The following is a 25,939-nucleotide window of genomic DNA, read 5'->3' on the forward strand; positions in this document are numbered from 1 at the left end:
AGCAACAAAGTGAGATATGTTTCTTGCCACAACAAGTGATAGGGCAGTATATTAATCGTGTTTTTTTATTGTCTATATTTTATAATTTTTGACATCTTGGGGGGGGGGGGTTTCTGATTGGAGAGAGATTGCCATTCCCAGAGCTAGTTAATTCCTAAAATGAAAAACAACATGCCTGAGAGCATTCTTTTCATATGCAACTCAACAAGTCCTGAGTCCATACACCCAACCATCTTCTTTACCCAACTCTCACCCACCAAGCCAATATTTCCCCTGCCCTAAATAAGTGCAAGTCCAGGTACTAGACAAGTAGAACAGCACACTGCCCCTAAGCCTGCTGAAATTATTCAAACCAGCCATCCCTAAACTGTTTTCCTGCCCTGCTTTGCTTTTCCCGTGGAAATCACAATAAAAACTGTAGTCTATGCCTTTCCCTCATTCTTTTCTACATCCTCACCAACACTAGTGCTTCCCCATGTGGCTGTGCATAGCATGGTATGCACCTTCATCTCTGGAAATGTAAGTAATAACCTCTCCATGTTGTCAGTCATTGCTAAAACTTAAACCCCACAGGTATAATCATTGAGATGGCAGATAGGAAAGGTACCCTACTCCAGTCAAGGGGACCAGAAAAGCTTCCCTGAGGAAGCACAGAGTTAGGGTGAATACACAAGGAATGCTCTTTATGCAGGAAGAAAAGACTATATAAATGGTCAGGTGGGACAAAGTTGGGGTAGGAGAGTGAAAGTGCAGTTCACTGAGAGTGTTCATCCTGAAAACAACTGGAAATCAGATCAGTAATAGGATTCACTGTTTGATTAAAAGCTCCTTCTGGCTGCTTTGAAGGGGCAGACACCAATTAGTGGGTTTTTGAAGCAATACAAGAAAAAATTGATAGTGTCCTGAAGAAGTTGGTGACTAGGAATGAATACAAGTTGATAAATTAAAAAGATGTTCAAACTCAGAAATAAACTCACACACTATGGTCAATTAATCTATGACAAAGGAGACAATATAGAATGGAGAAAAGGTGGTCTCTTCAGTAAGTGGTGCTGGGAAAACCAGACACTACATGTAAAAGAATGAAATGAGAACATTTTCTAACATTATATACAAAAATAAACACAAAATGGATTAAAAACCTAAATGTAAGATGATACTATAAAACTCCTAGAGGAAAATATAGGCAAGACACTCTTTGAAATAAATTACAGAAATATTTTTTGACTCCATCTCCTAGAGTAATGGAAATAAAAAAAAAATAAACAAATGGTACCTAATTAATTTTAAAAGTTTTTGCATGGCAAAGAAAACCATAAACAAAAATGAAAATACAACCTATGAACTGGGAGAAAATATTTGCAAACAATGCTACCAACAGACATACAAACAGCTCTCTCTCTATATATAAAATCCTAATCAAAAAGTGGGCAGAGGACATAAACATTTCTTCAAAAAAACAAACAAACAAAAAACCAAACAGATGGCCAACAGGCACATGAAAAGATACTCAATATTGCTAATTATTAAAGAAATGCAAATCAAAATTACAATGAGGTATCACATCACACCAGTGAGAATGATCATCATTAAAAAGTCTACAAATAATAAGTGCTGGAGAGGGTGTGGAGAAAAAGGAATCTTCCTACACTATTGGTGGGAATGTGAATTGATGCAGCCACTATGGAGGGTCCTTAAAAAAACTAAAATAAGAGTTACCATATGATTCATCAGTCCCACTCCTGGGTATATATCCAGAGAAAACGAATTTGAAAAGATACAAGCACAATTTTTTTGTTTGTTTTTTTAGGGCCATTACCATGGCATATGGAAGTTCCCAGGCTAGGGGCCAAATTGGAGCTGGAGTTGCCAGCCTACACCACAGCCACAGCAATGCAGGAACTGAGCCTCATCTACATCCTGCTCCACAGTTCACGGCAATGCTGGACCCTTAACCCACTGAGCTAGGCCAGGGATCAAACCCACGTCCTCATAGATACTAGATGGGTTCATTACTGTTGAGCCATGATGGGAACTCCCTACAAGCACTATTTACAAGACATGGGAGCAACCTAAATGTCCAGCAACCTTTATCCAGACAGATGACTGGATAAAGAAGATGTAGTACATATATACAATGGAATATTATTCAGCCATTAAAAAGAATGAAATAATGCCCTCTGTAGCAACATAGATGGACTTATAAATTATTGTAGTAAGTGAAGTAAGTCAGAGAAAGACAAATACCACGTGATGTCACTTATATGTGGAGTCTAAAAAGTGATACAAATGAACTCATATATAAAACAGAAGTAGACTCACAGATATTGAAAACTTATGGGCACCAAAGGAGGGGGAGGAAGGAATTAGGAGTTTGGGATTAACATGTACACACTATTATATATAAAATAGATAAACAACAAGGACCAACTGTATAGCACATGGAACTATATTCAGTATCTTGTAATGGATAATGTATCCTATAATAGAAAAGAGTCTGAAAAAGAATATAACCGAGTCACCTTGATGTGCACCTGAAACTAACACACACGCGTGTGTGCACACACACGCATACACACATTCAAGAAGAGTTGAGCCCAGCTGGTGAACTGGAAGGGAGGAGCAAGGAAGAAGCCAAGAAACTGGTTAGATGTGTTAAGCAGTGCTTCCCTCTGGGATTAAAAAACTCAGGAGGAGGAGAAGATGTGGGAGGATGGTTCATCTCAATGAACTTGAGATGTCTGTCAGACATTAAAATAGATTATGTCTAGAATTCAGTTGGATATGACAGTCTGAAGTAGAGAAAAGATGCTCTAGAAATAGAAAACATTTAAAATCCATGTCTAGGAGCTCCCTGGTTGCCTAGCAGTTAAGCATCTGGTGTTGTCACTGGCTTGGGTCACTACTGTGGCACGGGTTTGATCCCTGGCCTAGGAACTTCTGCATGCTGCAGGCATGGCCAAAAAACTATGTCTAAATAAATTAGAAGTCATCTACAAGGAATTAGTAACGGCTGCCATAAGTGAGCCTGGAAGTGAGATGAATGACAAGACAAGAGTTCAGGTCAGAAGTCAGGGGAACATTAACATTAACCAACAGGAAGAAGAGGAGCCCTCAAATGAAACCAAGCTGGGATGACAAGAGGTACAGGAGGAAAATCTTGCCTGGAATTTTCTCATTCCTCCTTCTCCTCACAGCCTTACCCCATCAGCACTACTTTCTTCACCTGAGAAACTACTCTGTCAAGACTCTTCGTTGAACACTCAGCCTTAAGCAATGCTTCTTTTGCGATGCTTTTCCTGACTACCCCCAGCTAGAGTCGAGGGTCCCTCCTCAGTCACAGCACTGACCTCATGAGACCATGTCTCCTTGATGGCCAGACCAGTCTTCTCACCATCATGTCCCCAGTCCAATAATAAGCACAGAGTAGGCATTCAACATTTATTTGTTGAATAAATGAAGAAATTCAAGTTCTCATGCTTGCAACATAGGACAACTTTTTGAGCAATCACTTAAAACAAATTTACTCTTATTTTGTTAAGAATTCTAATAACGTTTTCTAACCCATGGGGGATCAGAAACAGAAAATTAAGAAGAGAGGGGAGATGAAACGAGACACACACACTCAAACACACTGACAGGGCATTAAAAGTTAAAAAGGGAAGAAGAAGCTAAAATGCTTTGTACATGGAAGTCTAGCATCCTTTGGTATAAATGCCAACATGTTCACAGATTTTTATTTTATTTTATTTTATTTTAACTTTTTGTCTTTTTGCCATTTCTGGGCCGCTCCCGCGGCATATGGAGGTTCCCAGGCTAGGGGTCTAATCGGAGCCATAGCTGCCAGCCTACGCCAGAGCCACACAATGTGGGATCCGAGCCGCGTCTGCAACCTACACCACAGCTCACGGCAACGCCGGATGGTTAATCCACTGAGCAAGCGCAGGGATCGAACCCGCAACCTCATGGTTCCTAGTTGGATTCGTTAACCACTGCGCCACGATGGGAACTCCACAGATTTTAATGCAACAGGATTCAGAAATTGATGCTCATGTGAGACCATGGAGTCTCCAAGGAGTCTACGTTATGAGAGGCAAAATTCTATTAAGTCAGTCAAGAGAGGATGTATAAATTTTTAATAGATTTATTGTATAATGGTGATTATTTTTAGTTTTTAAAGCAAAGATAATGTGAATGTTGGAAGGATTCAAAGTGTAAAGTGATGATGCATTTTAGCTGAGCTTCCAGGTATCTGGAACATGTGCATTATCTGGAGTGGCTCATTCTCCCATAGTAGGAATGCGGTATAAACAAGTTGCTGCCATATGTGGAAAAGCATTACTCAGAATGACAAAATGGAATCTCTTGCCTTTCTCATTTATAAACTCATAAAGACAGTGTTTCTTATAAGAGCATGTAAAGCATGACACAACATTTCCAAGCAGCTACCCCACTGTTATCAGTGTCTTCAATGTCAGGACGTACAAGAATTTAGGAAGAATTTTACAATATGAGTTCTCTGTCCTTTATGGCATAGCACGGGCATGTATTCCATTGCCTTTGCAGTCAGCATAAGCATCCCTGCCACCAACTTATGACTGTGTTCTTAGACATTAAAATAAAACTCACTCAAAAAATATTCCTAAATAGGGCACAATGGTTAAACTGGCAAGGCTATAAATATTACAGGGCCAAAGTTTATTTTTGTCTTTATTTCTCTATGCCAGACACTGTTAGGCCAATTGTTAATACACAAACTTTGTTGTTGTTGTTGTCAAGGAGAGCATGCAGCTTCTTTGCGGCTATTTTAAATTCTGTGCCTCATTTCACATAAATATTTACCCAAAGGAAGGTGTTTGACAGTGAAAAATCTATACACTGTCATAATCCTTTTACATAGACCAGTATTTTCACTGTATAGACCCTGCTGAAGGTATAAAAAGCTCCTCTGGGGAAATCTTATTATAAAAAGAGAAATAGGAAAAAAGAAAAGTTATCATCCTTCAGAAGTTGAAGTTTATAAAAACAAAATGTCTTTGTCAAGAGGCCTGACCAGTTTGTCCTGTGTTTAAAATATGTTCAACCCAGCAATATCAATGGAAAAAAAAGATTATTTTTTATAGCACCTGAAAATAAGTGTATATATGTATACATACGATATTTTTATGTTTATATATACTAATGCTTTATATATATAAGAAATTTTAAAGCTGAACATTTAATCTCTAAAGCAGTGATTAAATTATGTATTAGCATAGCTACATTGAAATATTTGACAATTCAAATATACTCTTAGAATCACAGTGAGGCTATCAGTGAAAAACACGTTTTAACTTCTATAATTTAATTTTTTTAATTATTTTAAAAATTATATATAATTTAATTTTTCTAGAGACTTTCAGAATTATTCAAGAAACAGATGTCATTTTCTAGTGGGTTTGCCTATAATAAACATATCCTAAAAGCAATGATAATATACTAATAACCAATATAAATTAAACACCTGTTATGTGCCAGGCACTCCATTAGCACTTTTCATTTTGTGATTTGATCCTTGCAACAACCCTGTAAAAAGATTATCCTGTGATAAAATATGATTTTCTCTATTGGAGAAACTGAGGCTGAGTATTCAAAGCCCCCAGTTGCCAAGTGAGGGTACAAAGGCTCAAACCCAGCTACTCTGACCACACCCTGGAGATCCAGTAGTGAGCCAACACATTCCTCCTGCAGTTTGTCACCTACTGCTCAAGGTGAACTTCAAACACTCGAACAGTACAGAGATTCCCCCCCCCACCCAAGGAGGGTACATTCCAAGAACCCCAGTGGATACCTGAAATTGCAGGTAGTACCAAACCCTATATTTACTGTGTTTTTCCTATACATATATACCTGTGATAATGTTTAATATATAACTTTGGCATAGCAAGAGATTAATAATAACAACTAACAATGAATCAGAAAAATTATACTGCAGTAAAAGATATGAATGTGGTCTCTTTCTCTCTAAATATCTTATTGTGCTGTACTCACCCTTCTTGTGATGACATGAGATGATAAAATGTCTTTGTGAGGTGAATTATGTAGGCATTGTGACAGTGTTAGACTACTATTGACCTCCTGGCAATACTTCAGAAGGAAGACCATCTGCTTTGGGTGATCCTGGCACATGGAGCCAAGATGATGTTTATGTTTGGATATTAGGAGCAGAGGATGTTGATGGTTGGGGATGGAAATGGGGGGGGGGAGGATGGAGCAGGATGGTGTGAGATTTAATCGTGCTATTCAGAATAATGTGCAATTTAAAACCTATAAATTATTTATTTCTGGAACTTTCTATTTAATATTTTCATACCGAAGTTGACCACAGGTAATTGAAACTAAGGAAAGCAAAACCATGGATAAGAGTGGACCATTATACACAGATAGGTACTCTGAAAAAAAAAAGTAGAGAATGCTTTTCGGGAATATAAAATAGGATATGAATTTGGGCTATCAGAGAAGAACGGAGAGTTAATGATCCTAGTCTGAGAGGTAATGGTTAGTAGGAATTAGCCAGGCAAAGAGATGAGAAGTGCTTCAAGTAGTATAGGAGCAGATGGAAAGGCCCTGAGGCAGAAAAGAGCTTGTTCCACTAATGAAACTGAAAGAACACGAAACTGAAATACATTTAATTACCCAGAGAATGAGGGGAGATGGGCTTAGACATGTAGGCAAGCCTAACAGACCACATGAGGAATTTTGTATTCATCCTGAGTGCAGTGAAAGTAGATTGAAGAGTTTTGAGTAAAGAGAAGAATGATCCTACATGCAGTTGTTCTCTGGCTGCTGCTTAGAAAACGGACTGGAGAGTGGGAAGAGAACAGTCTGGAGAACACTGCATGAGTCACGAGTAGTTGATGATGACACTTGGACTAATAGTTGCAGTGAAGTTGGAAGAAAGAGAATGTGCTTGAGGTGCAGGCAGAAGTAGATTTACAAGATGTGGTGGAATGGCTGAAGAGGGAGGAATTCCAGAAACCCCATGAGTCTTTCCTCAATTCAATCCTCGACTCCTTCCTACTTCTCCTGTGTCTGATGGGGACTAGCCCTTTTCAGAGTTAATGCCAGTACAAATATTTCATGAGAGGGATAAGAAAGTGACTTAATAGTTATTGGTTATTTATTAGCTATTAAGTCATAAGAGTAAATTTTATCAGTGTTTCTATGTCGGAGAGAGGGACAAAGTGGTGGAAGAAAGTGGTCTACGTCCAGAGAAAAGCTGTGGGACCATCTGTCAAATTTCCCTTACAAATGCCTCAAGTTGTGCGTCCTGGGAGGTTGTCATTCTGTGCTGGAGAACATTTATGGTTAAGACAGAACTCAGAGTTCAAATGACAAATAGAATTTGACCAAGCATTTCATTTTTATGAGACAATAAAAATAATTATTTTAAAAAAATAAACTAGTATATATGTACATATATAATGTCATACATGTAAATATGTTACATGTATTATATATGTAAATATACATAATAAACCACAAAATCAATTTATATCAATAATATCTATTCTTAGGCATTTATTTATTAAAATGCTAATAGTTTATAACATTTAAAAAATTTAATGACAAACCTCCAACAAAAAAATAAGTGATGAAGCCCAATATTTGTCAGTGATTAGAGAGATCATGTCCCAAAACATACTCTTTGCAAGGTTCTGGCTACGGATATTTTAGTTTAGGTAATCAGTTCTGAGACTGAGCCTATGACTGCTGTTAAGTTATTCTCCATAAGATTTAGTCTTCTTTTCTTTGATATGTTTCTACTCAACATATGGCAATAAACCACTTCCCAGTGGTCACACTGGGCATCTCTATGAAAGTATTTGGAAGTGTGTTGTCTGAGTATGGAATTGATTAGCCAGAATTCTCACAAAGAAGAGAAGCCAAAGGAATGAGGGTGTTTTAAACATTTCAACATCAATAACAGATGAGATAATAGGGGAGCCTGGAAGAGAGAGACTAAAGATGAGTAGATTAACTATTTTAACATATATTAGAAAGCCTGTAATATGGAAGAAGAATTTAATTACTCTTTGTGGCCACAAGGGTAAAATGAGAATCAACAGATAAAGGACAAGGGGAAGCAAATTTATGCTCATTGCAAAGAAGGCCTTTCCTGACGAATTGTTCAAAAGTCACACAGGCTATGGTGGCTCACTGTCCAAAGTGGCACCTGCAGAGACTAAATGACTATTTTGCATTAATGTTTTATAAAGTTTGGTCAATTTGATTGGCTAAATCAGAAAGTTAGGCTAAAGATTCTAAAGTCTCCTATTTCTAAGATTCATCATGTAATTGGTTATGTCTTCAGCCTCTCTTTTCACCACTAACAGTCATAAATTTCTATTTGGTGATTGGGATAGTTCACTGGCATCACACGGGATTGCAAGGGCTGGCATCACACAGGATTGCATTGCGAGGGAGGGGCCTGAAGCTACACCGAGTAATTAGTGCATTTCATTTCTCTGGCCACAGTGATTGGGTCAAGAGTGAGCTTGTGACTTAATCTAGTCTGATTTCTTGAGAATTCTGGTCATCCTCAATGGGGTACAAATTTTACCATCCTTTACTGATCAGTGGCATATCTAAATTGAAAAGTGAAGCCACTGAAGCCAAATATTAGCATCAGCCTTGCCTCCTAGCAGCTGATTTGTGGACCATTAATGTGTTGAGACACTGATTTTTTTCCTTCATTCCTCAAGGAAGCTTGGCAAGGTCCCAGAAAGATCACAACCCCAGATCAGTAGACTCTGGCCAGGAGCAACCTTTTCTGTTCACCCAAAAATGCAGTAGAAATATTTTCATTACCTATGTGTGGTATCATAATAAAAAGTCCAGGATGCACTATCCTAAATAACATTGCTTAAAGAGCCTACCTTGTCCCTCTTTTATTGAACATGATAGATTCCAACTCTGGAAATCTGTAATAATTACTGTTTTGGCAGCATATTGATAAAGGTAAGCTTTCCTTTGATTTTGAATAAAAAGAATTTTTTAAAAATCCAAAATTTATCTTCTGTTTTAGTGTTGAAGGTAGATGTTTTCACTTGAATCTTTCCTTTGAAAATTATTTTTATGTCCTTTTACTCAGTGTTCCTCTTAGAAAAAATGGATTTTGGCAAGTACTGGTTTAAAAATAAAATTGTGTATTTTCAGGGTAGAGCATATTATACAACACTCTTCCTGGACAAGACTCCTACACCGAACACAGAGATGTGAGAAATGTTTTAGAGACCATACAACATGGTCTTTGGAAAATTTGTAGGGGAAACTCCAGAAAGATGGATGCTTGTTCTGATGATGATGTCAATGAACTGCCAAGCACCTGCCTGTCACTCTCACTAACAGTGGTCATTTAACATTTAAGGTTTTAAGTTGCAGAAAGCAAATTCTTACAGAGGTGTTCTCGCATTGCAGCTTAAGGCTAACACAGAAAACACCAATTTATGGCAAGCACTAACCCTAAATAAGATCTATGCCCAGTTCCTATGAAGGTTTCTTATTTAACCAGGATAAAGGAATTGAATATCGATAGTGCATGAAATCTAGTTATTTGTTGGCTAAAGTTTAAATTGTATAGCTAGCAATAGATAAATTGTTTCAAGGTGCTTCCATAGGGAAAAAAAAATCTTATTAACAATAACCAATCACATTCAAGCTCAAAACTTTGGTATATTTATGAAGGCAGGGATAGCAAGCTCTTCCGGGAGCACTTCTTTTCCTAAACTAGAATCTTCTTTTGAACTCCACACTAAGTGCTGCCTTAATCTTGAGGGAGTCAGTGTTGTCTCTATCTCAGAATACAGGCAGGTCAACGAAAACACTCTCATTGATTTTCGATCATGGGGTTTTTGAAGTGAAAACTCTGGAAGTAGTTGAAAATACATTATTAGAAGTCTGCTAGGAAACCATACCATTTTGGTCAGAAAAAAAGATACCTGCTGAGGAAAGAGATTATAAAGTTGTGGATAACCATGAAATCAAATGGTATAGAACAGCTGGCACACTGCTCATGCTTCACTGTGCTAGATTCACACCTTCCAAAGTGGGTAATAGAATTGTTTAGAAACATGTTGACATTTTGAGCAGTGAGAAGTGTTTAATTCAGAAAAAAGAACAATGTAATGAGCCAAATTCAAATTAATAACTGATGTAGTAAGGTGTTTTCACCAGGAAATAAATATTTGCTGGTTTTTAAATTATGTGTTAAGGTTGGCCCTCCACATAATTTAAAAAAGCCTGAGGCATTTGTTGGCAGTCTCAGTCAAAGGCTCTTGATTCAATGAGCCAAAGGGAAGGAAAGAGGTTCATTGTATGCAGGTGAGTGTGAAGCTGGTTTCTGGGAATCTTGGGGGCCACTGATTTGCTCACATAATCTGCTATGTCTCACTTACTCTCTGCTATTTCTGATCCATACAGCAGAGCTGGATTCCTCATACAGCTCTTTTTTTTTTTTTTTTTTTTTTTTCTTTTTAGGGCTGCACCTGCAGCATATGGAAGTTCCCAGGCTAGGGGTCGAATTGAAGTTGCAGCTACCAGCCTATACCACAGCCACAGCAATGACCGATCCAGGCTGTATCTGTGACTTACATTGCAGCTCGCAGCAAGGTCAGACCCTCAACCCACTGAGCGAGGCCAGGGATTGAACCCACATTCTCATGGATACTAGTTGGGTTCTTAACCTGCTGAGCCAAAGCAGCAAATCCCATACAGTTTTGATTATGCAGAAAAGAAGTGACATCAATTCATTTCAATATAGGATTGCATTTTATTTCCTTCCAGGGGAAGTCAAGTTTCTTGGGTGTATGGCACAGATGTATAAAATTTTTTCACAAAGGAGGCTACCCATTTTGTAAGTGTTAGATAAATATTTTTTAAAACCCACAAGAATAGCCTAATGACTTACTTGAGGAGTTAAATGTTCTCATAAATTGAAATGTCAGCTGTGTAATAGTTTAATATCATAGCAAGGACCCAAATTAGTAGTCAGAAGACCTATGTTCTCATCCCAGCTCTGCTACTGACAGTTTTGTGAATGAGGACAAGTTACAAACTCTCCAACAGCCCATTGCCTTACTTATAACTCTAATTTCTCAGATTTATTGTAATAATCCAACAATGTTCTTTTTAAATCAGATGGCCCTAAACGATATCACATCTATCCTTTTGAACATCTGTGGTACTATTCTCATATCCTGATTAGCATGATTTAATAGATATAATTTAATTTCTTTATAATGTTTACCAAATATAATAGCACTCATTTTAACTCTCAGTCCATCTCAGAAAATATTGAGTCATCACCATGGGAAAAGAGTTCACAATTCAGATATTTTCCTATCCTCAAGGTGGTCCTAGTCTAATGAAGGTGATGGACCCAGATATAACCACTCATTTATTCGGCAATATTGAATACCTACTAGATGACAGGCACTGTGCTACAAATATGAAACCTTGGACCTTTCCATCATAGTTAACTTAATGAAAAATTATTTCAATTTTGTAGACTCTTGGAAGATGGCTGAAGGACTCTGTACTTATACACACAAAAAATGAAGATCTGAAGAAATAATTTGGCTAAAGTGAGGAGTAGGATTCAAGTGGAAGAAATGAGGTATTAATTTTCCTATTAAAAATTAAAAACCAAATCTTTGCTATTAGTAAAATATCATTTCTTTTTTTCCTACATTATTAGCCAAAATGAAGTAGAAATCCCTTGATTTTAAAGGTTTTGAGAAGCTACTTGATTTTCTAAAAGGACATTCTGAATTCTTTATGTTGAAATAAATTTAGAGATATAAACAATTCAGTTACACAAATCTAAAAGGTTAATCTGAATTTTTAAAAAGTTCATAAAATTGGCTAGGTTGTATTTTTATGGCAGATAAAAAAGAGCATTAAACTGGCTTTTTTTCCCCCTGTATGCATCTATTCATTTTTTTCTTTCAGGTTTTTTCTTTTGAGATATAATTGACATATTGTATTATTTTTAGGTGTACAGCATAATGATTTGATATATGTATATATTGCAAAACAATCACCAGAATAAGTTGAGTTAATATTCATCACTTCACAAAGTTACAAATTTATTTTTCTTATGCCGAGAAGTTTTAAGATCTATTCCTGGAGCAACTTTCAAATATATGATACAGTATTGTTGGCTGTAGTCACCATGCTGTACTTAAATCAACTGCCTTTTTTTTTTTTTTTTTTTTCCTTTTTTGCTTCTGTTCTCTCTCTTCTTTCCCTTCCTCTCTCCTTTTTTTCAACCTCCATCTTTTCCTTTTTCTCTTTCTTCTTTCATTCTTTCTATTCTTCCTCTCTCCCTTCTTTCTTCTCTCTTTTTTCTTCCTTTATCTCTTCCTTTCACTTTTTTTTTTTTATATGGCCAGGGACCAGGATCTTTGCTAAGTGCTAGCAAAGAAACAGTGAATAAGATAGACACGATTCCTTCCTCAGAGCTTACGATCTTCTATGGAAAACTGCTAATTAAACAAGTGTTTATTACAACATTAGCAGTGCTGTGATCAGGCAGGTATAGTACGATTCAAGAGCACATTGCAGTGGAATATTTAGTTCAAGAACAAGAAAAAGTTCATTTCCCAGGGTTTTCAAAGTTGCTTTACACTTTACTATGTATATACTTATTATATATAAGTACATAAATGAAAAAATGCAATCTAGTCAAACTTGGCCTCACAGTATCCCAGGGTGATTAGGTTTAAGCTTTTTGGTTCAGTCTAACAAATAGGCTAATCATCTTTACCAGACAATTATAAAGAAATAAATAAAAGAAGGTTAAAGAAAAAACATCCTCTGTATCTGTGTGGGGATGACCTGAAACTTTCTGAGTAAAGTCTAACCTTTCTAAAGAAGTATCACTGCACACATTTGGATGTCGTTGGAACTAGTTCGGATTTTTTTCAAGTCTCAAAGTATCAGTTATGACCTAATAAGACCTATGCCATCTGGTTTTCTCTTGCTTGGAGAAGCTTTTTCTAGTTTACTCTAGAAGGACATATTTTAGATATATTTCTTCCCACACAAATTTATCTGCAGGTTGGCAAGCTTTCTCAAAGATCAACACTTCTGACTTCATCACAAGGGTTTTTTTTTTCTACAGTATAATCACAGATGACTATTTTCCAAATGCTTTTTATAAGTTTTGATCCTGACCAATTAACTAATAAATCCCTACCTGGACTGATGAGTTCTGTACAAATAAACCTCTTGCCATAAAATATCAGCATTTCTTAACAGGTAACATATCAAAGATTATGGTCTAGTTCTAATTTACTGCAGCTACTTGCCTTCTTAGAGGAGGGCGGCAGGCTGGGCAGAATATCTGGGCTGGTTTGAAAGCTTGCTTCGGTTGCCTAGCAAACCTTCTGTCATGGGAGCCAGGCAGCCTGGCCTCTGCAGATCCTGAGTATCCAGCACCCTCTTCCTCCCAGGATAAGGTCCAGAAACAAACGCTCTTTTAATAGAATACTTTATTCTCTCCTGTAATCAACCCATGTATATATTTAACACAAAGCATTATAAAGTTGAAAATGGGGGAGAAGTTTACTATTTCTAGATCAATATAGTTTCCTGACCAATTTCTATATAATACTAGCACAATACATATAAGCAGGATGCTTTTTTTCAAGATGGATAGCACAGTTAAATTTTCCAAAATTCAAATTATATTCAGAGAATATATATGTAAAACTAATAACAACCCCTAAATACCAGTAGCTGAAATAGCCTTTGCAAACTCTCAGCAGTCATCTATGGAACATTAAACATCCATTATTTTCCAAAGTTCTGTTTTGACTGTAACTCAGTAATTTTTAGGAAAAAACAAGCTCTAGAATAACATCATTAAAAGCCACCCTATTTCAGCACTGTCACCAGTAGGTATCATAAATCAGGTACACATTTCTACATTAAGAGAGATAATACAGTACTATCTTGCAGCTATTCTACTAGAATGCATAAAATTAAAAGGACAGTTTTTGACCGTTCTTTTTTCCAACAGAGAGGGCTAATGTCTTTAAACCGAAACCTCTTCTCTCTCCCTATCTATCTATCTATCTATCTATCTAATCTCTTTCTTTTCTCTAGTACAATTTCAAGAAAGCTCTGGGAAGCAGCATGGTAATGGAGAAATACTTGCCTGAGAGTCAGGGCACTTGAATCTAGATTCTGCTCAGACACTACCTGTTGCATAGCTTTGAACAATTCACTTTATTTTCTGTGCCTCAGTTTCCTCAGCTGTAAAAGGACAAGATTGGCTGTAGTTAATTTCTGACTCCAAAAATTTGTCTTGCCAATAATATCAATTAAAGAGAATCCAGCAGGCACTATGATTAGGAAAACAAAGGTAAGTATCTGAACAATGTCAATTTTTGGATTTTTTTTTTAAATGCAAAAAAATATTTCCTGTACGAATTTCATCTTGCCTCTCTGCCCAGCACCTGCTAGGCTCCATGCAAGGCAGTGCATGTTGGACCACTTAGTGAGGCAGGACTAAGAGGAGGTTATGGTTTCTGCTGAAGGGGAAAGAAGAAGATTCCAGGAGGAGAATGAAATAGATGGTATCTCCCCAAGTATGCCTCCAAGGAAGAGGTGTAAATCCATGGGCAAGGATGGTCTAGGCAGGGGCTAACAGAGGGTTAGTCCCTAATGCTTCTGCGTCCACTTGTTGAGGTGGGGCCAGGGAGGGAAGCACATTCTCACTCATCTTGGAGAGGAGCTCTGGGGAAGTGGACCAGCCCTGTACCACCAAGCTTTGGCAGACTTAAGAGAGCTGGAAGTCAGGACTTGGCTCCTCTAGTGAAAGGCATATTTGACTACAATAGTAATAATTTACATTTATTACATTTTATAACAGCATTTTATATTACATTTTATAACAGCATTTTACAGTTTTTTGTTTTATTACACCTTTGAATAATGTAACTCTTGTAACTGATCGTATTTTTCTCTGTGCTTTGACTACTAGAAAGTTTGGAGAACAAACTGCAGCTTTGGCTTGCAAAGCTGCTGAGTGTCATTGTACCGGTTCACACTGCACAACTCCAGGGGGTGCTAATTTCCTTTCGAGTAGTGGTGTCAACACCATTTAATCAAGGCAGAGAAAAACAGTGCTTTAGTCATGCTTATTATTCTTTTCCCCCTACTTCCAACTTATCATCCAAACCTCTCCACTGCATGACCCAAACACTTCTTAACCATATCCTATTCTCAAAGCGTTGCAGCTACCACAATTCACATCCTGATCATGCTCCACGGTTGCACAGCTTCCCAGCAGCTCCAGATACATATAAAAAAGCAAAAGATTTTTTCCTCTCCTGGATGGTTCAATAATTATGTGAATAAATTTCATTCTTGCTAATGCTCTGAATAGCTGCCTATCACACACAGACAGGGCAAAATCCACGGTTTGTTTCAGGACTTACAAAGGCCTTCCTTATTGCTCCCAACTCCTTCTCCAGTTTTTCCTCCTATAATCCAGCTCTCTTCTCCCTTCTCAGTTCACAGAGGTGCTTGTAGTTCCTCAAACACACACCATGCCATGCCTCCTTGCCACTTCAAATATTGTTCCATCTGCTCTGATTGCATTTCCCTTCATCTGCCTCATGAAAATCTACTACCATCTCCCCTACTAGACTGTACATGCTGGAGGCAGAGTCTGCATCTAATTGATCTTTGTCTTCCCCAGTACCTAGCAAGACGGGGTAGGGGATTAATAGATACAAACTACTATGCATAAAATAAATATCCTACAAGGATATATAAGGAGAACATAGCCATATATATAAAATATAATATTTTACAGTAGCTATACATGGAATATAACCTTTAAAATTGTGAATCCATTTTGAACACCTGAAACTTATATAAGATTGTACAGCTACTATATCAATAAAAAAAATCTTGGCACTTCTTAGATATTTTTTAAATGTCTTGGAATTCTGAAACATGAAAGTTGGGAAACTGTCACACCGAAACTTCAGGGCGCCAATTCCACATCAGCCTATCTACAGTTGTTACCCAAACCCAGCTGGGCAGAGAGTTATAACCACACATTTCACCCCTAAGTTCATGGAGAACTCTTACCTATCCTTAAGATAATTCCCACCTCTTTCTCCTCTGAGTATACTGGAGACAGAATTAAACTGACCCAGTGATGTTAATAATAATTAAATACAGCTGCACTCAGGAACTCTTTTAGGGTTAGAATTTAATGAACCTGGAGGGAATAAACGTTGCTCTGGGAAAGCTATGGAGCTAGGCTTTTGTCCTCACAGATCAGCTTTAAAGGAAAAGAAAGAATGACAAAGATCATAATCCCTGATACCTAGGGCCTCTAGGAACTCCTGTTTGTACATGATGACAATGAACAATGACTAGCAAAAAATGCAGTAACTAGTGGGTTTTGAGGATGGAAAAAAAAAATCAGTGCATTACTTCCAAGTAGACTGGGCTTTAAGGCCAATAGCCATGTAGTTTGAGGTTGGCATATTACTGGCTGGTGAGACTAGGTAGCAAATCGTATCTGATGTTTCACATGCTGATGAGTCCAGGTAATGAAATTGTATTTCCTTGGGTCAGCAATATTTCCCATTCTGATGCCTCCCTAACACACATTTATTTCATTACCATGGCAATGAAATGACCACATACTTGAAACTTTGGTGTCCTCCACAAAATTGATTATACTGTAGACATTTTAGCAAAGTTCTACACCCCACCATGCAATGAAATCACAGTGCAAATGGGAGCCATATCCACGCAAGAGAAAGGAGAATCATTCTCACTCCAAGAAAAATTGGTTATTGGATTCCTATGGTTACAAAGACTGTTAGGTTTTATGTGCCTAGGACAGCATAGAGATGGTATGTCATACATCTCTGGACCAGCATGGATGGTCCTGTCAAGTGGGCACGAATGTGCAGGGGCAGGACAGTAAATGCTGGTAGGCACAACCTATCCAACACTGAGCAAAGTCCTGCTCTTTTTTGCCCTGAATCCCCTATTGGCTTCTGTGTTGCCCATGCATAAGGCACATGTTTGGGGAAATATTTCTACCTTCTTCAGTGCCATATTATTATTATTACTAATGAATTAAGTCAGAATGCTCATTGTTTTGTTGCACCCCAAATGATAACAACTAAAAGGCAATGCCAAATTAAACACTTCTATATTCCTCACTGCAGTCATGCTACAAGACCCTCTTCTGCTAATTCTAGATCCTCATGCTCTGAAAAAATGAGTGGCAAATGCTTCCTGCAGACCTGTACAGTCCTGGAGTACGGGTATACCTGTGACAGAAGGGATTATTTTTGATAAATGTCTGTAATTTTGCATTGATCTGTTGGCCCTTAATCCACTGGGGAATGCTACACACCCACACAAAGCCCCTGGGTAGTACCTTTCACATTTAAACTTTGATTTACTGACAGAAGTGTAAAATCTGATGTATCTAGGCAGTGCCTCTCAACTACATATGTACTGAAACAAAAATTACATAGAAGTGCAAATTATTCCAGCTGACATCAGTGTTAATTGAAACTTAGAATAACAATCCCCTTAAGACTTTCTTGAAAAACTTGTTGCCACATGATCTCTGGTGGTTTTTGTTTTGTGGTTTATTCTGTTTTGTTTTAAGGGTAGCCTGTTACGATATCCATCCTTTCCTCATTTTTCATAAGAAGAGGTTCAGGAAGCTAAGGAAAGGAGCTACCTATAGAGGAGCACAAAGGTTTTATTTACAAGATTTACTTTGTGTTTTAGCACATATGTATAATTAAAGATATAAGGCCAGCCAGCCAGTCCAAATATGGCTAAACTATACTATGTAGATAACACTTCCAGTAAAAGGGCTTTTTGTTTTGTTTTGTTTTGTATTTTGGCTTTTTAGGGCCACCAGTGCAAGATATGAAAGTTCCCAGGCGAGGGATCAAACTGGAGCTACAGCTGCCAGCCTACGCCACAGCCACGCCAGTCCAAGCCAAGTCTGCGACCTACACCACACACAGCTCACAGCAACACCGGGTCCTTAACCTACTGAGCAGGGCCAGGGATTAAACCCACATACTCATGGATCCTAGTCAGGTTCGTTATTTCTAAGCCACAATGGGAACTCCCCCAGTAAAAAGGCCTTATTTCTTCCTGACAGCCTGAGCCTATTAGCTGTCTGTGATCCCTAAATAAACGTGATTCTTACCAGACACTTTTCCTTGGAATTGCCAATGTAAGCCAACACTATGTCTCTCCATCCTACTATAATGGCAGCCTTATATTCACAAACAATAGAAATCAGAAACTGCCAGGCATTCATGTATTGGAAAAAGCTGCTGTCTTCAGTTTTATAAACAAATTTGGTATGTGTCTCTTTGTATGAAAAAGTAGGTCCCAATTGAATACATAGGTAGAAAATATAAGTCCTATGAATATGTAGGTAGAAAAGACTTAAGAGCAAAACCTATTTGACCATTGTGCCAGCCTAAAAAGTAAACAGTTGGAGTTTCCTCAGGGAATTCTTTAAAAGGACAAAGACCACCACAAATATAGCATGTTTTTACATGCAGCAGGGAACATCTATCTGTGGGTCTTAGAGCAGAAAGTCAATCTCTTTTTCTCCAAAACTGAAGGATTTCTTTTTTCTTGTCTTTTGTCTTTTCAGGGCCGCACCCACGGCACATGGAGGTTCCCAGGCTAGGGGTCCAATCAGAGCTGTAGCCACTGGCCTACGCCAGAGCCACAGCAACTCAGGATCTGAGCCACATCTGCGACCTACACCACAGCTCACAGCAACGCTGGATCCTTAACCCACTGAGCGAGGCCAGGGATCAAACCCGCAACCTCATGGTTCCTAGTTGGATTTGTTAACCACTGAGCCATGACGGGAACTCCTAAAACTGAAGGATTTCTTGAGGGAACCAAACAGCACTGCACATCATGCAGAGGTTTGTCCACTTCAGATAGTACCTGATTAGGACTGGTAACAAAAAAATTGTGACAGTGACGAATCTCCATGTGGTTAACTGGAATTACTAAGTGGCAAGAAAAATTAAGCAGAAGTACAAAGACATGCTTTCCATGTGAGTTTTCCTTTGACCTTCACTCCTTGCTCATTTATTTAACCATTCTATGAGCATAGATGCGAGACGCTAAAGTCCCTACCCTTAGGATGCTCCCAGGGTAGTGAAGGAAACAGCAATATAAACAGGTAATTATGAAACAATGTATCAAGTGACAATGATATGCACAAAGTATTATCAAAACACTGAGATAATTTATTCAGGGCCAAGACACCTCACCTTCTGAGGAGATGAGAGAAGTTTGCCAGGTGGAGGTGGGAGAAGCAAGGGTGAAGACAGATGACCAAATAAAAAGCACATATAGATACAAATATATATGCATATATGTGAAGAGTAACTACAAGAAATTGGTGTTACTGGAGTTTAAAGCTCAAATAGTCTTTTTGTAAAAAAAAAAATAAGGCTAGAGGATTAGAGCATCATTGGTAGAGGATCCATTTTCTAAAAGTTAAAGAGCACTGGCTTTAGTCTGAAAGGAATGAGGAAACATTGAAGAGTTTTAATCGGGAGAGTATCATGGGCTGATATGTGTTTTACCAATATCACAACAGCTGGCAATTGTATAGAGGATAGATCTGAAGATAAGATCTGGGCTAGAGGCAGAGCTTTGGAGAGCATTATCATAATAAGGGTAGTAAAACTTCTGAGAACAAAATATAATAATCTCTGAGGGACAGTGTGCAGAGTAAGAAGGCAATGGGCTGACCATGAAACCCTACAGCATACCGACATTTAAAGGCTAAGCGAAGAACTTAGGTAAATTTTAACAGTCTTCCTTTACCAGAGGAGATTATTCTTGATTTGGCCAATGTGCCCACCTACTGTCTGGTTATTCCACAATTAGATTGGTATCCAAAAAAGAAATGGTTTCATATGTGTATTTTGAAACATTCATTTAGGTTTATTTCATCCTCGGCAAAATTGTTCCAGTGTGCAATTTTAATAAAGCTGGAGTATGAAATACATATTTTTTATTAGATCACACTAAAACTACAAAGAGTTTTCTTGATGGTTAAATTACTTTACAGTTGAAAGAGAGAGAAAGCCTAGGAAATGATTACCTTTCCTCTGTTTCATGGTGGGTTATTTTATTCTTAGAGCCCATGCATGGTCCATGACAGAACAAGTACCTGGGAGTGTGTCCACTGTAGGTGCCAAGAACTATTATATCTACTCTAACATATGTGAAGTTGGATCACTTAGATAAAAGTTTTTTTTTCATGACATGGGTAATCTCACCCACTCCAAAGACTTCAACTACCAGCTGCACACAGATGAATTCCAGATCCTTCCTATGCTCCTGAGCTCTGGATCTTTATGCACAATTGCCAGTAAGACACTGTGAATGGCCTCCAGGAACCTCCCACTTCAAATGCATGAAAGTAAACTCATTATTTTTCTTGTACACCTGTTCTTTCTCCCATAGTCCCTGTCTCCAAGAATGACACTAAAATTTGCTCAATTACCCAGGTCAGCTCAGATCCTTCTTTCTCCATCACCATCTCCCGCACCCCTTGATCAATGGGCTTCCTCTCCTCTTTTCTACCCTAGTCCTCTGTCCCCTACACTAGGACAAGAATCATAATTGCTCTCTCAGCCTTCAGTTCTCTCATCCAACCAACCCTTTCTTCACAAGGTCTTCATATTATTCCTTAAAGGTGTAAAATGTTTTTCATAGATTCCCACTGCCTTTTGAAAATTCTAACTTCTTAGCAGTCACAGGTCCCTCCGTGATGTGGATCCTGCTTAAGTCTCCAGCTATATGTTTTTTGTCTGCTCTCCATCCTCAGCCTGCCCCACACTCCAAGGCTATAGCTGCAGCAAACTCCTGCAGTCAGAGGATCTTAACAGGCCGTGCTGGTTTATGCCTTAAGGGTATTCCTAGAACACTACTTGTAACTCCCTCCTCCATCCTACAGAAACTTTCCTGTATTCATTCTTCGGCTTATGTATTTCATCTCCTTAAAAAACATTCTTATTATCCCTTTCTAGCCCCCTCTGTGCCTCTACTTGTCCCCTTCATCTTCTACAATAACACTTACAAAATCCCAAATCGTATTATACTAATTGAATCACATATTTGACTCTCTCTATAATAATGCAAGCTTTTTGAAGAGAATAACCTTATAACATTCATCGTTGCATCCCTGGAGGCTAGTTTGTCATGGTGCACCCTTAATTGATGTTTACTGATGCCACAACAGTTTTTTGTTTGTTTGTTTTGTTTTGTCTTTTTGCTATTTCTTGGGCCGCTCCCGCGGCATATGGAGGTTCCCAGGCTAGGGGTCAAATTGGAGCTGTAGCCACCAGCCTACGCCAGAGCCACAGCAACGTGGGATCCGAGCCACATCTGCGACCTACACCACAGCTCACGGCAACGCTGGATCATTAACCCACTGAGCAAGGGCAGGGACCGAACCTGCAACTTCATGGTTCCTAGTCGGATTCGTTAACCACTGCACCACAACGGGAACTCCCATAACAGTTTTTAAAACTGATATTAAGATGAGAACATTTTTCCCTTTTCATTTAATTACTCTTATATAAAAATCATGAAAATATGAGGGGCGAAATGACTAAGTACGGTGATTGCAAAGAGATTTAGGTCAAAGTTCAACTGTAATTAATTGCAAATGGCTGATAGGGCACAAGCTTGAGGGGTAGAGAGGCCCAATCCAGGCTCTGAAGGATAAGTGTCATGATCTGTTAGCAGTTTCTGTCCAGTTTGTGCCTTACACTCGCTCTTCCTCACCTAATGTAAGTATTCATTAAGCAAGTCTTTTTGAACAAATATTCAGTAAGTATTGTTTTTTAAGATCTCACTTTGTGGAGTTCCCGTCGTGGCACAGTGGTTAACGAATCCGACTAGGAACCATGAGGTTGTGGTTTCGGTCCCTGCCCTTGCTCAGTGGGTTAAAGATCCGGTGTTTGCTGTGAGCTGTGGTGTAGGTCGCAGACGTGGCTCAGATCCTGAGTTGCTGTGGCTCTGGTATAGGCTGGTGGCTACAGCTCCGATTGGACCCCTAGCCTAGGAACCTCCATATGCCAAGGGAGTGGCCCAAGAAATGGCAAAAAAAGACAAAAAAAAAAAAAAAAGATCTCACTTTGTGCACATAAGCAAGGAAGTATATGCATTTTCAAAGAATAGATTCACATTGGGGACATTGTACTGAAACTGGCAAAGGGCATTTCTATTTGCTACTTCTATAGAAATTTTAAAATATATATTTAATTTAGTAATAGTCTTAATTTTAAGCTATGCAGCATGGTTGGTACAATTATATTTTTAATATGTAATCTGACGGACTTGGGAATCTACAATAGTCTTTGTGTTACCTTGGAGGCATTTGAACAAGAATTAAGTCATCCCTGATTTACCCAATAATCACCTAACATAACAATACATGTCATGTCTTTTAGCAAATACAAAATCTAGATATATTGAGTTTAAAAGGCAAATGAAAATCTTACTCCCACGTTTGAATTGTCTTCTTTTAAAAACAGGGAATAGCTTATTTTATCTACAAAGTAGATTTAGGAAAATACAATTCATAAAATTTCCTTTTAAAAATTACTCTCTTGTTCCACACAGTCTAATTAGGATCTGTTTCATTATAATTTTATCTGAACTCTATATGCTGTAGTGCAGCTCTATAAATGAGTCATAGGATAACTATTCCCAGTTTGTAGCCAGTTCTCCAAAGAAGCAAAGGAAAAAAGAAACAATTGCCTTTTAAGGAAATCAAACCTGTTTCTAGAGATAAACGTCTGTCCATTTCTATTTGAACATATTCTCAGCAACCTAAAAAGAGAATACTATAAATACAGGTCTATTGGATGAGCTGCGGGGCCAAATACATCTGTAGGTTTGTTTAATGTTTCTCCTATGTTATAATCTGTTATATATAAACATATTACGTAAACATGTGCACCTGGGCATATGTGAAATGGTAAAAATAAAAGGACGTGTCTTTCTCTGCAAACATTAAAACATCTGGTCACAGTTTGGAATTATATTTTGGCTGCTTTGTTAAGGAAGTTTGTTTTTAAAAGTAAAAAAGGGGAGGAGACTTGCAGTTTCTAGGAAGTTTATAAAATGTGGAATTTGTAGAATTTGTATAGAAAGCTGAATGGGAAAGATTACAAAAAGTAGGGCAATCAACTATACAGTATAGGGAATTGTGTGTGATTGGGTCACTTTGCTGTACAACAGAAATTGAAGGAACACTGTATATCAACTATACTTTAAAAAATAAAATAAAATAATTAAAAAGTAGGGCAATGTAGCAGGCTCCACTTGCCTAATTCTATAATTTGATGGGAAAACTCTCACTTCAATTTGGACTTCTCTCTAACTCTTCTCATTCTCTGAATGGAAAAGTGAGATGACACAAAATTTTAATATATGGAGCCTTGATATTTGGCTATTTCCCCAAATATTTTGCAATTGTTTTATTATCCTTACATTATACCAAAATATGCCTATGATTAATCTTTTTGTCAGTGTCTTAGAATGAACTAGAAAAATGACTCCTGTCATAATGAAATTCTTCTATTTATTTATTTTTTATGTTGGGCCACGCCTATGGCATGTTCCCTAAGCCAGGAATTGAACCTGCGCCATAGCAGCAACAACGCCCAGATCCTTAACTGGTAGGCCACTAGGGAACTCCTTGAAATTCTTCTTTTAAATTAAAGCACAAATGATTGATGTTTATCTAGTAAAACAATTCCATTGTTACAGACTGAAATTTTTTTGTGTTGCTACCTGAAAGTCATATGTAATAAAGGACACACATATGGGTTAAGGATCCAGCATTGCTGTGAACTGTGGTGAAGGTCGCAGACGTGGCTCAGATCTGGCATTTCTGTGGCTCTGGCTTTGGCTGGCAGCAACAGCTGTGATTAGACCCCTAGCCTGGGAACCTCCATATGCCACAGGTGTGGCCCTGAAAAAAAAAGACAAAGTAAAAAAAATTAATTTAAATAAATAAAAGCTCATAATCTGGGGTTCCAATATTTTAGAAGGCATTATTTTTTAGAAAAAATAATGATCTTATTTGTTTTTCTGTTCTTTTAGGGTTTTGTTTTGTTTTCAGTACTTTTGAAGGACTTCTTTTATATCTAATAGTTTTCATTATTTAAAGAATATTTCCAATTTTCAAAGTAAAATATATAAAAACTAACATATTTAGCACTAAGTTCAATAGATTTAATCCTTCCCAACTACTTTGCTATGTGTAACTACTTTGTTTCTCTCCCTTTCTCTTACAGCAGTCTAAAAAACACTTTCCCGGACCATCTTTTCCCTCAAATAGATGCCATCTTCACTCTTCTTGTTTTCTCACCAGCCACAACCTATTTGCTACCTTTCTTTCACTGCCAAACTTTAAATACAATTATCCATACTTCTCCATTTGTTCTCCTCTAATTCCCGTTCACTTCCCAGTCACTGCTATGTGGCTTCCATCTGTACCATTCTATCAAGAAACAATCACCCCAAACCTCCTATGTATCAATGTATGGTCTTATCATCCTTTTCCTTGAACTCTGAAATATATATCCAAAACTTTCAAAAGAGATTGTTATAGCACCAGAACTGAACAATTTCTCACAAGAAGTTTCTCATACCAGTCTCTCCAGCAGCTTGTCATTCGTTAATCATGCCATGCTCGTGTATGCTCTATGTCCATGTTGAATGTGTTCCCTAAGCCTAGAAAGTCTTTGTCCAGTTCAGGGTCCAGTTTGAAGAGTGATTCCTCTATATTTCTATTATGCAGAATTAATTTATTCATGCTTTTAATTTCATAATAATTATATATTCCTCTCTTTAAAACCCTGTCACCTTATATAATTGCTATAAATCTGCTTCCCTCCTGGAAGTTTAACTTTCTTAGGAACAAAGCAGTCTTAATCAGCTCAGAATCTAGCATATTTGTGGTATAATAAAAAATATATTTGGTCTTTGTCCATAGTACCTGGCACACAACTCCTAAGCCCTTGGAATTTCCTGAGTAATAGGAGTATTTTTTGTTACTTATAAGGGAACCATTTTTAGCACACCTGAGTTTATCTAATGAGGTGACTTAGAGTGAGATTCCTGGATAACCCATGGGGCCGGGTTCAGAATGACCAAGTGATTAGAGGGCTAGATGTTTCACCCCCATCCACTGACTTCTGGGAAGGGGAAGAGGGTGCTGCAGATTAAACTCTATAAAAACCCTTGAACAAGATTTGATGAGCTTCCAGGTTGGTGAACACATCACTTGCCAGGAGGGTTCCATAGGGACAGAAGCTGCTGCACGCAGGACTGTCTTGACCTTGCCCTATGTACTGCTTCATTTGGCTAGTCATATGAATACTTTATAATATTTTTATAATAAACTGGTAAATGTAATTAAGTTGCTCTGAGTCCTGTGAGCTACTCTAGCAAGTTAATTGAACCTAAAAGAGGATCTTGGAAACCTCCAATTTATAACCCATCAGTCAGAAGCACAGGAAACAATCTGGACTTACAGTTGGCCTCTGAAGAGGGGGCAGTCTTATGGGACTGAACCCCTTAGCCTGTGGGATCTGATACTATCTATAGGTAAATAGGATCAGAATTGAGTTAAATTTGCAGGATACTCAATCAGTGTCTGCTGAGATTTGGAAAAATGCTTGGTGGTATTGGAAAAGTATATATTGTAATAGTACTTTTCATAAAGCAAGTGGTACATATGCTTGCTGAATTAAAATGGGTATCAGAAGCTAATGCTAAAAGTTAAAAGAGGAGTTCCCATAGTGGCGCAGTGGTTAACGAA

The 25,939-nt window shown here is 37.9% G+C and overlaps 2 protein-coding genes across 16 annotated transcripts in view; one reads left to right on the forward strand and one right to left on the reverse strand.

Annotated features, from left to right (window-relative positions):
• SEC24D (SEC24 homolog D, COPII coat complex component) overlaps positions 1-25,939 on the forward strand; it is a 445,620-nt gene that overhangs the window by 237,488 nt on the left and 182,193 nt on the right. For 4 of the 5 annotated variants that reach the window (XM_084973066.1, XM_084973064.1, XM_084973063.1 and 1 more), the window contains exon 3: positions 11,549-11,656. The exons of the other annotated variant lie outside the window; for it this stretch is intronic. The gene's annotated coding sequence lies outside the window, so the exon portion shown is untranslated. The remainder of the gene's footprint in view (positions 1-11,548; positions 11,657-25,939) is intronic. 5 annotated transcript variants of the gene reach the window in all.
• The window catches only part of SYNPO2 (synaptopodin 2), a 166,538-nt gene that overhangs the window by 119,833 nt on the left and 20,766 nt on the right, over positions 1-25,939 (reverse strand). For 2 of the 11 annotated variants that reach the window (XM_084973061.1, XM_084973055.1), the window contains exons 2-3: positions 14,204-14,301; positions 13,353-13,545 (exon numbers count right to left, since the gene is read on the reverse strand). The exons of 6 other annotated variants lie outside the window; for them this stretch is intronic. The gene's annotated coding sequence lies outside the window, so the exon portion shown is untranslated. Of the gene's footprint in view, positions 1-13,352; positions 13,673-14,203; positions 14,302-25,939 lie in introns of those variants that run through there. 3 more of the 11 variants (XM_084973060.1, XM_084973056.1, XM_084973057.1) reach the window with 2 other exon arrangements.

This window comes from Sus scrofa, chromosome 8 (assembly GCF_054392235.1).
Source record: "Sus scrofa isolate SSC_HxYL_T2T_F1_AM1 chromosome 8, Sscrofa_HxYL_maternal_Yorkshire_Landrace_v2.0, whole genome shotgun sequence".
In the NCBI taxonomy this organism is placed as follows: Eukaryota; Metazoa; Chordata; class Mammalia; order Artiodactyla; family Suidae; genus Sus; species Sus scrofa.